Source organism: Haliaeetus albicilla, chromosome 23, assembly GCF_947461875.1.
Source record: "Haliaeetus albicilla chromosome 23, bHalAlb1.1, whole genome shotgun sequence".
Taxonomy (NCBI): Eukaryota; Metazoa; Chordata; class Aves; order Accipitriformes; family Accipitridae; genus Haliaeetus; species Haliaeetus albicilla.
This window is the reverse complement of record NC_091505.1, coordinates 14,580,205-14,592,603: the sequence shown is the minus strand read 5'-3', so window position 1 is coordinate 14,592,603 and position 12,399 is coordinate 14,580,205.

Sequence of the window (12,399 nt, the reverse complement as noted above, 5' to 3'; positions counted from 1 at the left end):
CACAAGGAAGCTGCCAGCTCTGAAAGCTCTTGCTGGTCCTCACCATCCCCGTGCAGCCTATCCGCAGGCACAACAGCACTGGGGATCTGTGCTTCCCCACAGACAGCACAGCTCGCGGCACTCGTTCTCGGCAGAGACCGTTTCCGAAAAGACAAACGTCCGGCTCCTTCTCCCACAAGGAAGCTGCCAGCCCTGAAAGCTCTTGCTGGTCTTCACTGTCCCTGTGCATCCTATCCACAGGCACAACAGCACTGGGCATCTCTACTTTCGAACAGAAAGCGCATCTCACGGTGCTCGTTCTCGACATTGCGCCTTTCCGAAAAGGCAAACGTCCAGCTCCTTCTCCCACAAGGAAGCTGCCAGCCCTGAAAGCTCTTGCTGGTCCTCACCGTCCCCGTGCATCCTATCCGCAGGCACAACAGCACTGGGGATCGGTGCTTCCCCACAGACAGAACATCTCACGGTGCTCGTTCTCGACATAGCGCCTTTCCGAAAAGGCAAACGTCCGGCTCCTTCTCCCACAAGGAAGCTGCTAGCCCTGAAAGACCTTGCTGGTCTTCACTATCCCTGTGCATCCTATCCACAGGCACAACAGCACTGGGCATCTCTGCTTTCGAACAGAAAGCGCATCTCACGGTGCTCGTTCTCGGCAGAGCCCCTTTCCGAAAAGGCAAACGTCCGGCTCCTTCTCCCACAAGGAAGCTGCCAGCCCTGAAAGACCTTGCTCGTCTTCACTGTCCCTGTGCATCCTATCCACAGGCACAACAGCACTGGGCATCTGTACTTGCCCAGGCACGGTACACGTCACGGCGCTCGATCTCTGCAGAGCTACTTTTCGAAAAGGCAAACGTCCGGCTCCTTCTCCCACAAGGAAGGTACCTGCCCTGAAAGCTCTTGCTGGTCCTCACCGTCCCCGTGCAGCCTATCCGCAGGCACAAAAGCACTGGGGATCTGTGCTTCCCCATAGACAGCACATCTCACGGTGCTCGTTCTCGGCAGAGCCCGTTTCCGAAAAGGCAAACGTCCGGCTCCTTCTCCCACAAGGAAGCTGCCAGCCCTGAAAGACCTTGCTCGTCTTCACTGTCCCAGTACAGCTTACCCACTGGCACAACAGCACTGGGCATCTGTACTTGCCCAGGCACGGTACACGTCACGGCGCTCGATCTCTGCAGAGCTTCTTTTCGAAAAGGCAAACGTCCGGCTCCTTCTCCCACAAGGAAGCTACCTGCCCTGAAAGCTCTTGCTGTTCTTCACTGTCCCCGTGCAGCCTATCCGCAGGCACAACAGCACTGGGGATCGGTGCTTCCCCACAAACAGAACATCTCACGGCGCTCGATCTCTGCAGAGCTTCTTTTCGAAAAGGCAAACGTCCGGCTCCTTCTCCCACAAGGAAGGTACCTGCCCTGAAAGCTCTTGCTGGTCCTCACCGTCCCCGTGCAGCCTATCCACAGGCACAACAGCACTGGGCATCTGTGCTTCCCCACAGACAGCACATCTCATGGTGCTCGTTCTCGGCAGAGCCCGTTTCCGAAAAGGCAAACGTCCGGCTCCTTTTCCCACAAGGAAGCTGCCAGCCCTGGAAGACCTTGCTCGTCTTCACTGTCCCAGTACAGCTTACCCACTGGCACAACAGCACTGGGCATCTGTACTTGCCCAGGCACGGTACACGTCACGGCGCTCGATCTCTGCAGAGCTTCTTTTCGAAAAGGCAAACGTCCGGCTCCTTCTCTCACAAGGAAGCTGCCAGCTCTGAAAGCTCTTGCTGGTCCTCACCGTCCCCGTGCAGCCTATCCGCAGGCACAACAGCACTGGGGATCTGTGCTTTCCCACAGACAGCACAGCTCGCGGCACTCGTTCTCGGCAGAGACCGTTTCCGAAAAGACAAACGTCCGGCTCCTTCTCCCACAAGGAAGCTGCCAGTGCTGAAAGCTCTTGCTGGTCTTCACTGTCCCAGTACAGCTTACCCACTGGCACAACAGCACTGGGCATCTGTACTTGCCCAGGCACGGTACACGTCACGGCGCTCGATCTCTGCAGAGCTACTTTTCGAAAAGGCAAACGTCCGGCTCCTTCTCCCACAAGGAAGGTACCTGCCCTGAAAGTTCTTGCTGGTCCTCACCGTCCCCGTGCAGCCTATCCGCAGGCACAAAAGCACTGGGCATCTGTGCTTCCCCACAGACAGCACATGTCACGGTGCTTGTTCTCGGCACAGCCCGTTTCCGAAAAGGCAAACGTCCGGCTCCTTCTCCCACAAGGAAGCTGCCAGCCCTGAAAGACCTTGCTCGTCTTCACTGTCCCAGTACAGCTTACCCACTGGCACAACAGCACTGGGCATCTGTACTTGCCCAGGCACGGTACACGTCACGGCGCTCGATCTCTGCAGAGCTTCTTTTCGAAAAGGCAAACGTCCGGCTCCTTCTCCCACAAGGAAGGTACCTGCCCTGAAAGCTCTTGCTGGTCCTCACCGTCCCCGTGCAGCCTATCCGCAGGCACAACAGCACTGGGCATCTGTGCTTCCCCACAGACAGCACATCTCACGGTGCTCGTTCTCGGCAGAGCCCGTTTCCGAAAAGGCAAACGTCCGGCTCCTTCTCCCACAAGGAAGCTGCCAGTGCTGAAAGCTCTTGCTGGTCCTCACCGTCCCCGTGCAGCCTATCCGCAGGCACAACAGCACTGGGGATCTGTGCTTCCCCACAGACAGCACATCTCACGGTGCTCGTTCTCGGAAGAGCCCCTTTCCGGAAAGGCATACGTCCGGCTCCTTCTCCCACAAGGAAGCTGCCAGCCCTGAAAGCTCTTGCTGGTCCTCACCGTCCCCGTGCAGCCTATCCACAGGCACAACAGCACTGGGCATCTGTGCTTCCCCACAGACAGCACATGTCACGGTGCTTGTTCTCGGCACAGCCCGTTTCCGAAAAGGCAAACGTCCGGCTCCTTCTCCCACAAGGAAGCTGCCAGCCCTGAAAGACCTTGCTCGTCTTCACTGTCCCAGTACAGCTTACCCACTGGCACAACAGCACTGGGCATCTGTACTTGCCCAGGCACGGTACACGTCACGGCGCTCGATCTCTGCAGAGCTTCTTTTCGAAAAGGCAAACGTCCGGCTCCTTCTCCCACAAGGAAGCTACTTGCCCTGAAAGCTCTTGCTGTTCTTCACTGTCCCCGTGCAGCCTATCCGCAGGCACAACAGCACTGGGGATCGGTGCTTCCCCACAGACAGAACATCTCACGGCGCTCGATCTCTGCAGAGCTTCATTTCGAAAAGGCAAACGTCCGGCTCCTTCTCCCACAAGGAAGCTACCTGCCCTGAAAGCTCTTGCTGGTCCTCACTGTCCCCGTGCAGCCTATCCGCAGGCACAACAGCACTGGGCATCTGTGCTTCCCCACAGACAGCACATCTCACGGTGCTCGTTCTCGGCAGAGCCCGTTTCCGGAAAGGCATACGTCCGGCTCCTTCTCCCACAAGGAAGCTGCCAGCCCTGAAAGCTCTTGCTGGTCCTCACCGTCCCCGTGCAGCCTATCCACAGGCACAACAGCACTGGGCATCTGTGCTTCCCCACAGACAGCACATCTCACGGTGCTCGTTCTCGGCAGAGCCCGTTTCCGAAAAGGCAAACGTCCGGCTCCTTCTCCCACAAGGAAGCTGCCAGCCCTGAAAGACCTTGCTCGTCTTCACTGTCCCAGTACAGCTTACCCACTGGCACAACAGCACTGGGCATCTGTACTTGCCCAGGCACGGTACAAGTCACGGCGCTCGATCTCTGCAGAGCTTCTTTTCGAAAAGGCAAACGTCCGGCTCCTTCTCTCACAAGGAAGCTGCCAGCCCTGAAAGACCTTGCTGGTCTTCACTGTCCCTGTGCATCCTATCCACAGGCACAACAGCACTGGGCATCTGTACTTGCCCAGGCACAGTACACGTCACGGCGCTCGATCTCTGCAGAGCTACTTTTCGAAAAGGCAAACGTCCGGCTCCTTCTCCCACAAGGAAGGTACCTGCCCTGAAAGCTCTTGCTGGTCCTCACCGTCCCCGTGCAGCCTATCCACAGGCACAAAAGCACTGGGGATCTGTGCTTCCCCATAGACAGCACATCTCACGGTGCTCGTTCTCGGCAGAGCCCGTTTCCGAAAAGGCAAACGTCCGGCTCCTTCTCCCACAAGGAAGCTGAGAGCCCTGAAAGACCTTGCTGGTCTTCACTGTCCCAGTACAGCTTACCCACTGGCACAACAGCACTGGGCATCTGTACTTGCCCAGGCACGGTACACGTCACGGCGCTCGATCTCTGCAGAGCTTCTTTTCGAAAAGGCAAACGTCCGGCTCCTTCTCCCACAAGGAAGCTACCTGCCCTGAAAGCTCTTGCTGTTCTTCACTGTCCCCGTGCAGCCTATCCGCAGGCACAACAGCACTGGGGATCGGTGCTTCCCCACAGACAGAACATCTCACGGCGCTCGATCTCTGCAGAGCTTCTTTTCGAAAAGGCAAACGTCCGGCTCCTTCTCCCACAAGGAAGGTACCTGCCCTGAAAGCTCTTGCTGGTCCTCACCGTCCCCGTGCAGCCTATCCTCAGGCACAACAGCACTGGGCATCTGTGCTTCCCCACAGACAGCACATCTCATGGTGCTCGTTCTCGGCAGAGCCCGTTTCCGAAAAGGCAAACGTCCGGCTCCTTCTCCCACAAGGAAGCTGCCAGCCCTGAAAGACCTTGCTCGTCTTCACTGTCCCAGTACAGCTTACCCACTGGCACAACAGCACTGGGCATCTGTACTTGCCCAGGCACGGTACACGTCACGGCGCTCGATCTCTGCAGAGCTTCTTTTCGAAAAGGCAAACGTCCGGCTCCTTCTCTCACAAGGAAGCTGCCAGCTCTGAAAGCTCTTGCTGGTCCTCACCGTCCCCGTGCAGCCTATCCGCAGGCACAACAGCACTGGGGATCTGTGCTTTCCCACAGACAGCACAGCTCGCGGCACTCGTTCTCGGCAGAGACCGTTTCCGAAAAGACAAACGTCCGGCTCCTTCTCCCACAAGGAAGCTGCCAGCCCTGAAAGCTCTTGCTGGTCCTCACCGTCCCCGTGCAGCCTATCCACAGGCACAACAGCACTAGGGATCGGTGCTTCCACACAGACAGAACATCTCACGGTGCTCGTTCTCGACATAGCGCCTTTCCGAAAAGGCAAACGTCCGGCTCCTTCTCCCACAAGGAAGCTGCCAGCCCTGAAAGACCTTGCTGGTCCTCACTGTCCCTGTGCATCCTATCCACAGGCAAAACAGCACTGGGCATCTCTGCTTTCGAACAGAAAGCGCATCTCACGGTGCTCGTTCTCGGCAGAGCCCCTTTTCGAAAAGGCAAACATCCGGCTCCTTCTCCCACAAGGAAGGTACCTGCCCTGAAAGCTCTTGCTGGTCCTCACCGTCCCCGTGCAGCCTATCTGCAGGCACAACAGCACTGGGCATCTGTGCTTCCCCACAGACAGCACATCTCACGGTGCTCGTTCTCGGCAGAGCCCGTTTCCGAAAAGGCAAACGTCCGGCTCCTTCTCCCACAAGGAAGCTGCCAGCCCTGAAAGCTCTTGCTGGTCTTCACCCTCCCCGTGCAGCCTATCCGCAGGCACAACAGCACTGGGCATCTGTGCTTCCCCACAGACAGCACATGTCACGGTGCTTGTTCTCGGCAGAGCCCGTTTCCGAAAAGGCAAACGTCCGGCTCCTTCTCCCACAAGGAAGCTGCCAGCCCTGAAAGACCTTGCTGGTCTTCACTGTCCCAGTACAGCTTACCCACTGGCACAACAGCACTGGGCATCTGTACTTGCCCAGGCACGGTACACGTCACGGCGCTCGATCTCTGCAGAGCTACTTTTCGAAAAGGCAAACGTCCGGCTCCTTCTCCCACAAGGAAGGTACCTGCCCTGAAAGTTCTTGCTGGTCCTCACCGTCCCCGTGCAGCCTATCCGCAGGCACAAAAGCACTGGGGATCTGTGCTTCCCCACAGACAGCACATCTCACGGTGCTCGTTCTCGGCAGAGCCCGTTTCCGAAAAGGCAAACGTCCGGCTCCTTCTCCCACAAGGAAGCTGCCAGCCCTGAAAGACCTTGCTGGTCTTCACTGTCCCTGTGCATCCTATCCACAGGCACAACAGCACTGGGCATCTGTACTTGCCCAGGCACGGTACACGTCACGGCGCTCGATCTCTGCAGAGCTTCTTTTCGAAAAGGCAAACGTCCGGCTCCTTCTCCCACAAGGAAGGTACCTGCCCTGAAAGCTCTTGCTGGTCCTCACCGTCCCCGTGCAGCCTATCCGCAGGCACAACAGCACTGGGCATCTGTGCTTCCCCACAGACAGCAATCTCACGGTGCTCGTTCTCGGCAGAGCCCCTTTCCGAAAAGGCAAACTTCCGGCTCCTTCTCCCACAAGGAAGCTGCCAGCCCTGAAAGACCTTGCTGGTCTTCACTGTCCCAGTACAGCTTACCCACTGGCAAAACAGCACTGGGCATCTGTGCTTCCCCACAGACAGCACATCTCACGGTGCACGTTCTCGGCAGAGCCCGTTTCCGAAAAGGCATACGTCCGGCTCCTTCTCCCACAAGGAAGCTGCCAGCCCTGAAAGCTCTTGCTGGTCTTCACCTTCCCCATGCAGCCTATCCGCAGGCACAACAGCACTGGGCATCTGTGCTTCCCCACAGACAGCACATCTCACGGTGCTCGTTCTCGGCAGAGCCCGTTTCCGAAAAGGCAAACGTCCGGCTCCTTCTCCCACAAGGAAGCTGCCAGCCCTGAAAGCTCTTGCTGGTCTTCACTGTCCCAGTACAGCTTACCCACTGGCACAACAGCACTGGGCATCTGTACTTGCCCAGGCATGGTACACGTCACGGCGCTCGATCTCTGCAGAGCTTCTTTTCGAAAAGGCAAACGTCCGGCTCCTTCTCCCACAAGGAAGCTACCTGCCCTGAAAGCTCTTGCTGTTCTTCACTGTCCCCGTGCAGCCTATCCGCAGGCACAACAGCACTGGGGATCGGTGCTTCCCCACAGACAGAACATCTCACGGCGCTCGATCTCTGCAGAGCTTCTTTTCGAAAAGGCAAACGTCCGGCTCCTTCTCCCACAAGGAAGGTACCTGCCCTGAAAGCTCTTGCTGGTCCTCACCGTCCCCGTGCAGCCTATCCGCAGGCACAACAGCACTGGGCATCTGTGCTTCCCCACAGACAGCACATCTCACGGTGCTCGTTCTCGGCAGAGCCCGTTTCCGAAAAGGCAAACGTCCGGCTCCTTCTCCCACAAGGAAGCTGCCAGCGCTGAAAGCTCTTGCTGGTCCTCACCGTCCCCGTGCAGCCTATCCGCAGGCACAACAGCACTGGGCATCTGTGCTTCCCCACAGACAGCACATCTCACGGTGCTCGTTCTCGGCAGAGCCCGTTTCCGGAAAGGCATACGTCCGGCTCCTTCTCCCACAAGGAAGCTGCCAGCCCTGAAAGCTCTTGCTGGTCCTCACCGTCCCCGTGCAGCCTATCCACAGGCACAACAGCACTGGGGATCTGTGCTTCCCCACAGACAGCACATGTCACGGTGCTTGTTCTCGGCAGAGCCCGTTTCCGAAAAGGCATACGTCCGGCTCCTTCTCCCACAAAGAATCTGCCAGCGCTGAAAGCTCTTGCTGGTCTTCACCCTCCCCGTGCAGCCTATCCACAGGCACATCAGCACTGGGCATCTGTGCTTCCCCACAGACAGCACATCTCACGGTGCTCGTTCTCGGCAGAGCCCCTTTCCGAAAAGGCAAACGTCCGGCTCCTTCTCCCACAAGGAAGCTGCCAGCCCTGAAATACCTTGCTGGTCTTCACTGTCCCAGTACAGCTTACCCACTGGCACAACAGCACTGGGCATCTGTACTTGCCCAGGCACGGTACAAGTCACGGCGCTCGATCTCTGCAGAGCTTCTTTTCGAAAAGGCAAACGTCCGGCTCCTTCTCCCACAAGGAAGCTACCTGCCCTGAAAGCTCTTGCTGTTCTTCACTGTCCCCGTGCAGCCTATACGCAGGCACAACAGCACTGGGGATCGGTGCTTTCCCACAGACAGCACAGCTCGAGGCACTCGTTCTCGGCAGAGCCCCTTTCCGAAAAGGCAAACGTCCAGCTCCTTCTCCCACAAGGAAGCTGCCAGCGCTGAAAGCTCTTGCTGGTCCTCACCGTCCCCGTGCAGCCTATCCGCAGGCACAACAGCACTGTGGATCTGTGCTTCCCCACAGACAGAACATCTCACGGTGCTCGTTCTCGGCAGAGCCCCTTTCCGAAAAGGCAAACGTCCGGCTCCTTCTCCCACAAGGAAGCTGCCAGCCCTGAAAGCTCTTGCTGGTCTTCACTGTCCCAGTACAGCTTACCCACTGGCACAACAGCACTGGGCATCTGTGCTTTCCCACAGACAGCACATCTCACGGTGCTCGTTCTCGGCAGAGCCCGTTTCCGGAAAGGCATACGTCCGGCTCCTTCTCCCACAAGGAAGCTGCCAGCCCTGAAAGCTCTTGCTGGTCCTCACCATCCCCGTGCAGCCTATCCACAGGCACAACAGCACTGGGCATCTGTGCTTCCCCACAGACAGCACATCTCACGGTGCTCGTTCTCGGCAGAGCCCGTTTCCGAAAAGGCAAACGTCCGGCTCCTTCTCCCACAAGGAAGCTGCCAGCCCTGAAAGCTCTTGCTGGTCTTCACTGTCCCAGTACAGCTTACCCACTGGCACAACAGCACTGGGCATCTGTACTTGCCCAGGCACGGTACACGTCACGGCGCTCGTTCTCGGCAGAGCCCCTTTTCGAAAAGGCAAACGTCCGGCTCCTTCTCCCACAAGGAAGCTACCTGCCCTGAAAGCTCTTGCTGTTCTTCACGGTCCCCGTGCAGCCTATCCGCAGGCACAACAGCACTGGGGATCGGTGCTTCCCCACAGACAGAACATCTCACGGTGCTCGATCTCTGCAGAGCTTCTTTTCGAAAAGGCAAACGTCCGGCTCCTTCTCCCACAAGGAAGCTGCCAGCCCTGAAAGCTCTTGCTGGTCCTCACCATCCCCGTGCAGCCTATCCGCAGGCACAACAGCACTGGGGATCTGTGCTTCCCCACAGACAGCACATCTCACGGTGCTCATTCTCGGCAGAGCCCGTTTCCGGAAAGGCATACGTCCGGCTCCTTCTCCCACAAGGAAGCTGCCAGCCCTGAAAGCTCTTGCTGGTCTTCACCGTCCCCGTGCAGCCTATCCACAGGCACAACAGCACTGGGCATCTGTGCTTCCCCACAGACAGCACATCTCACGGTGTTCGTTCTCGACATAGCGCCTTTCCGAAAAGGCAAACGTCCGGCTCCTTCTCCCACAAGGAAGCTGCCAGCCCTGAAAGACCTTGCTGGTCTTCACTGTCCCTGTGCATCCTATCCACAGGCACAACAGCACTGGGCATCTCTGCTTTCGAACAGAAAGCGCATCTCACGGTGCTCGTTCTCGGCAGAGCCCGTTTCCGAAAAGGCATACGTCCGGCTCCTTCTCCCACAAGGAAGCTGCCAGCGCTGAAAGCTCTTGCTCGTCTTCACCGTCCCCGCGCAGCCTATCCACAGGCACATCAGCACTGGGCGTCTGTGCTTCCCCACAGACAGCACATCTCACGGTGCTCGTTCTCGGCAGAGCCCGTTTCCGAAAAGGCAAACGTCCGGCTCCTTCTCCCACAAGGAAGCTGCCAGCCCTGAAATACCTTGCTGGTCTTCACTGTCCCAGTACAGCTTACCCACTGGCACAACAGCACTGGGCATCTGTACTTGCCCAGGCACGGTACAAGTCACGGTGCTCGTTCTCGGCAGAGCCCCTTTCCGAAAAGGCAAACGTCCGGCTCCTTCTCCCACAAGGAAGCTACCTGCCCTGAAAGCTCTTGCTGTTCTTCACTGTCCCCGTGCAGCCTATCCGCAGGCACAACAGCACTGGGGATCGGTGCTTTCCCACAGACAGCACAGCTCGCGGCACTCGTTCTCGGCAGAGACCGTTTCCGAAAAGACAAACGTCCAGCTCCTTCTCCCACAAGGAAGCTGCCAGCGCTGAAAGCTCTTCCTGGTCCTCACCGTCCCCGTGCAGCCTATCCGCAGGCACAACAGCACTGGGGATCTGTGCTTCCCCACAGACAGAACATCTCACGGTGCTCGTTCTTGGCAGAGCCCCTTTCCGAAAAGGCAAACGTCCGGCTCCTTCTCCCACAAGGAAGCTGCCAGCCCTGAAAGCTCTTCCTGGTCTTCACTGTCCCAGTACAGCTTACCCACTGGCACAACAGCACTGGGCATCTGTACTTTCCCACAGACAGCACATGTCACGGTGCTTGTTCTCGGCAGAGCCCGTTTCCGAAAAGGCAAACGTCTGGCTCCTTCTCCCACAAGGAAGCTGCCAGCCCTGAAAGACCTTGCTCGTCTTCACTGTCCCAGTACAGCTTACCCACTGGCACAACAGCACTGGGCATCTGTACTTGCCCAGGCACGGTACACGTCACGGCGCTCGATCTCTGCAGAGCTTCTTTTCGAAAAGGCAAACGTCCGGCTCCTTCTCCCACAAGGAAGCTGCCAGCCCTGAAAGACCTTGCTGGTCTTCACTGTCCCCGTGCAGCCTATCCGCAGGCACAACAGCACTGGGGATCGGTGCTTTCCCACAGACAGCACAGCTCGCGGCACTCGTTCTCGGCAGAGCCCGTTTCCGAAAAGACAAACGTCCAGCTCCTTCTCCCACAAGGAAGCTGCCAGCCCTGAAAGACCTTGCTGGTCTTCACTGTCCCCGTGCAGCCTATCCGCAGGCACAACAGCACTGGGGATCGGTGCTTCCCCACAGACAGCACATCTCACGTTGCTCGTTCTCGGCAGAGCCCCTTTCCGAAAAGGCAAACGTCCGGCTCCTTCTCCCACAAGGAAGCTGCCAGCCCTGAAAGCTCTTGCTGGTCCTCACCGTCCCCGTGCAGCCTATCCGCAGGCACAACAGCAGTGGGCATCTGTGCTTCCCCACAGACAGCACATCTCACGGTGTTCGTTCTCGACATAGCGCCTTTCCGAAAAGGCAAACGTCCGGCTCCTTCTCCCACAAGGAAGCTGCCAGCCCTGAAAGACCTTGCTGGTCTTCACTGTCCCTGTGCATCCTATCCACAGGCACAACAGCACTGGGCATCTCTGCTTTCGAACAGAAAGCGCATCTCACGGTGCTCGTTCTCGGCAGAGCCCGTTTCCGAAAAGGCATACGTCCGGCTCCTTCTCCCACAAGGAAGCTGCCAGCGCTGAAAGCTCTTGCTCGTCTTCACCGTCCCCGCGCAGCCTATCCACAGGCACATCAGCACTGGGCGTCTGTGCTTCCCCACAGACAGCACATCTCACGGTGCTCGTTCTCGGCAGAGCCCGTTTCCGAAAAGGCAAACGTCCGGCTCCTTCTCCCACAAGGAAGCTGCCAGCCCTGAAATACCTTGCTGGTCTTCACTGTCCCAGTACAGCTTACCCACTGGCACAACAGCACTGGGCATCTGTACTTTCCCACAGACAGCACATGTCACGGTGCTTGTTCTCGGCAGAGCCCGTTTCCGAAAAGGCAAACGTCTGGCTCCTTCTCCCACAAGGAAGCTGCCAGCCCTGAAAGACCTTGCTCGTCTTCACTGTCCCAGTACAGCTTACCCACTGGCACAACAGCACTGGGCATCTGTACTTGCCCAGGCACGGTACACGTCACGGCGCTCGATCTCTGCAGAGCTTCTTTTCGAAAAGGCAAACGTCCGGCTCCTTCTCCCACAAGGAAGCTGCCAGCCCTGAAAGACCTTGCTGGTCTTCACTGTCCCCGTGCAGCCTATCCGCAGGCACAACAGCACTGGGGATCGGTGCTTTCCCACAGACAGCACAGCTCGCGGCACTCGTTCTCGGCAGAGCCCGTTTCCGAAAAGACAAACGTCCAGCTCCTTCTCCCACAAGGAAGCTGCCAGCCCTGAAAGACCTTGCTGGTCTTCACTGTCCCCGTGCAGCCTATCCGCAGGCACAACAGCACTGGGGATCGGTGCTTCCCCACAGACAGCACATCTCACGTTGCTCGTTCTCGGCAGAGCCCCTTTCCGAAAAGGCAAACGTCCGGCTCCTTCTCCCACAAGGAAGCTGCCAGCCCTGAAAGCTCTTGCTGGTCCTCACCGTCCCCGTGCAGCCTATCCGCAGGCACAACAGCAGTGGGCATCTGTGCTTCCCCACAGACAGCACATCTCACGGTGTTCGTTCTCGACATAGCGCCTTTCCGAAAAGGCAAACGTCCGGCTCCTTCTCCCACAAGGAAGCTGCCAGCCCTGAAAGACCTTGCTGGTCTTCACTGTCCCTGTGCATCCTATCCACAGGCACAACAGCACTGGGCATCTCTGCTTTCGAACAGAAAGCGCATCTCACG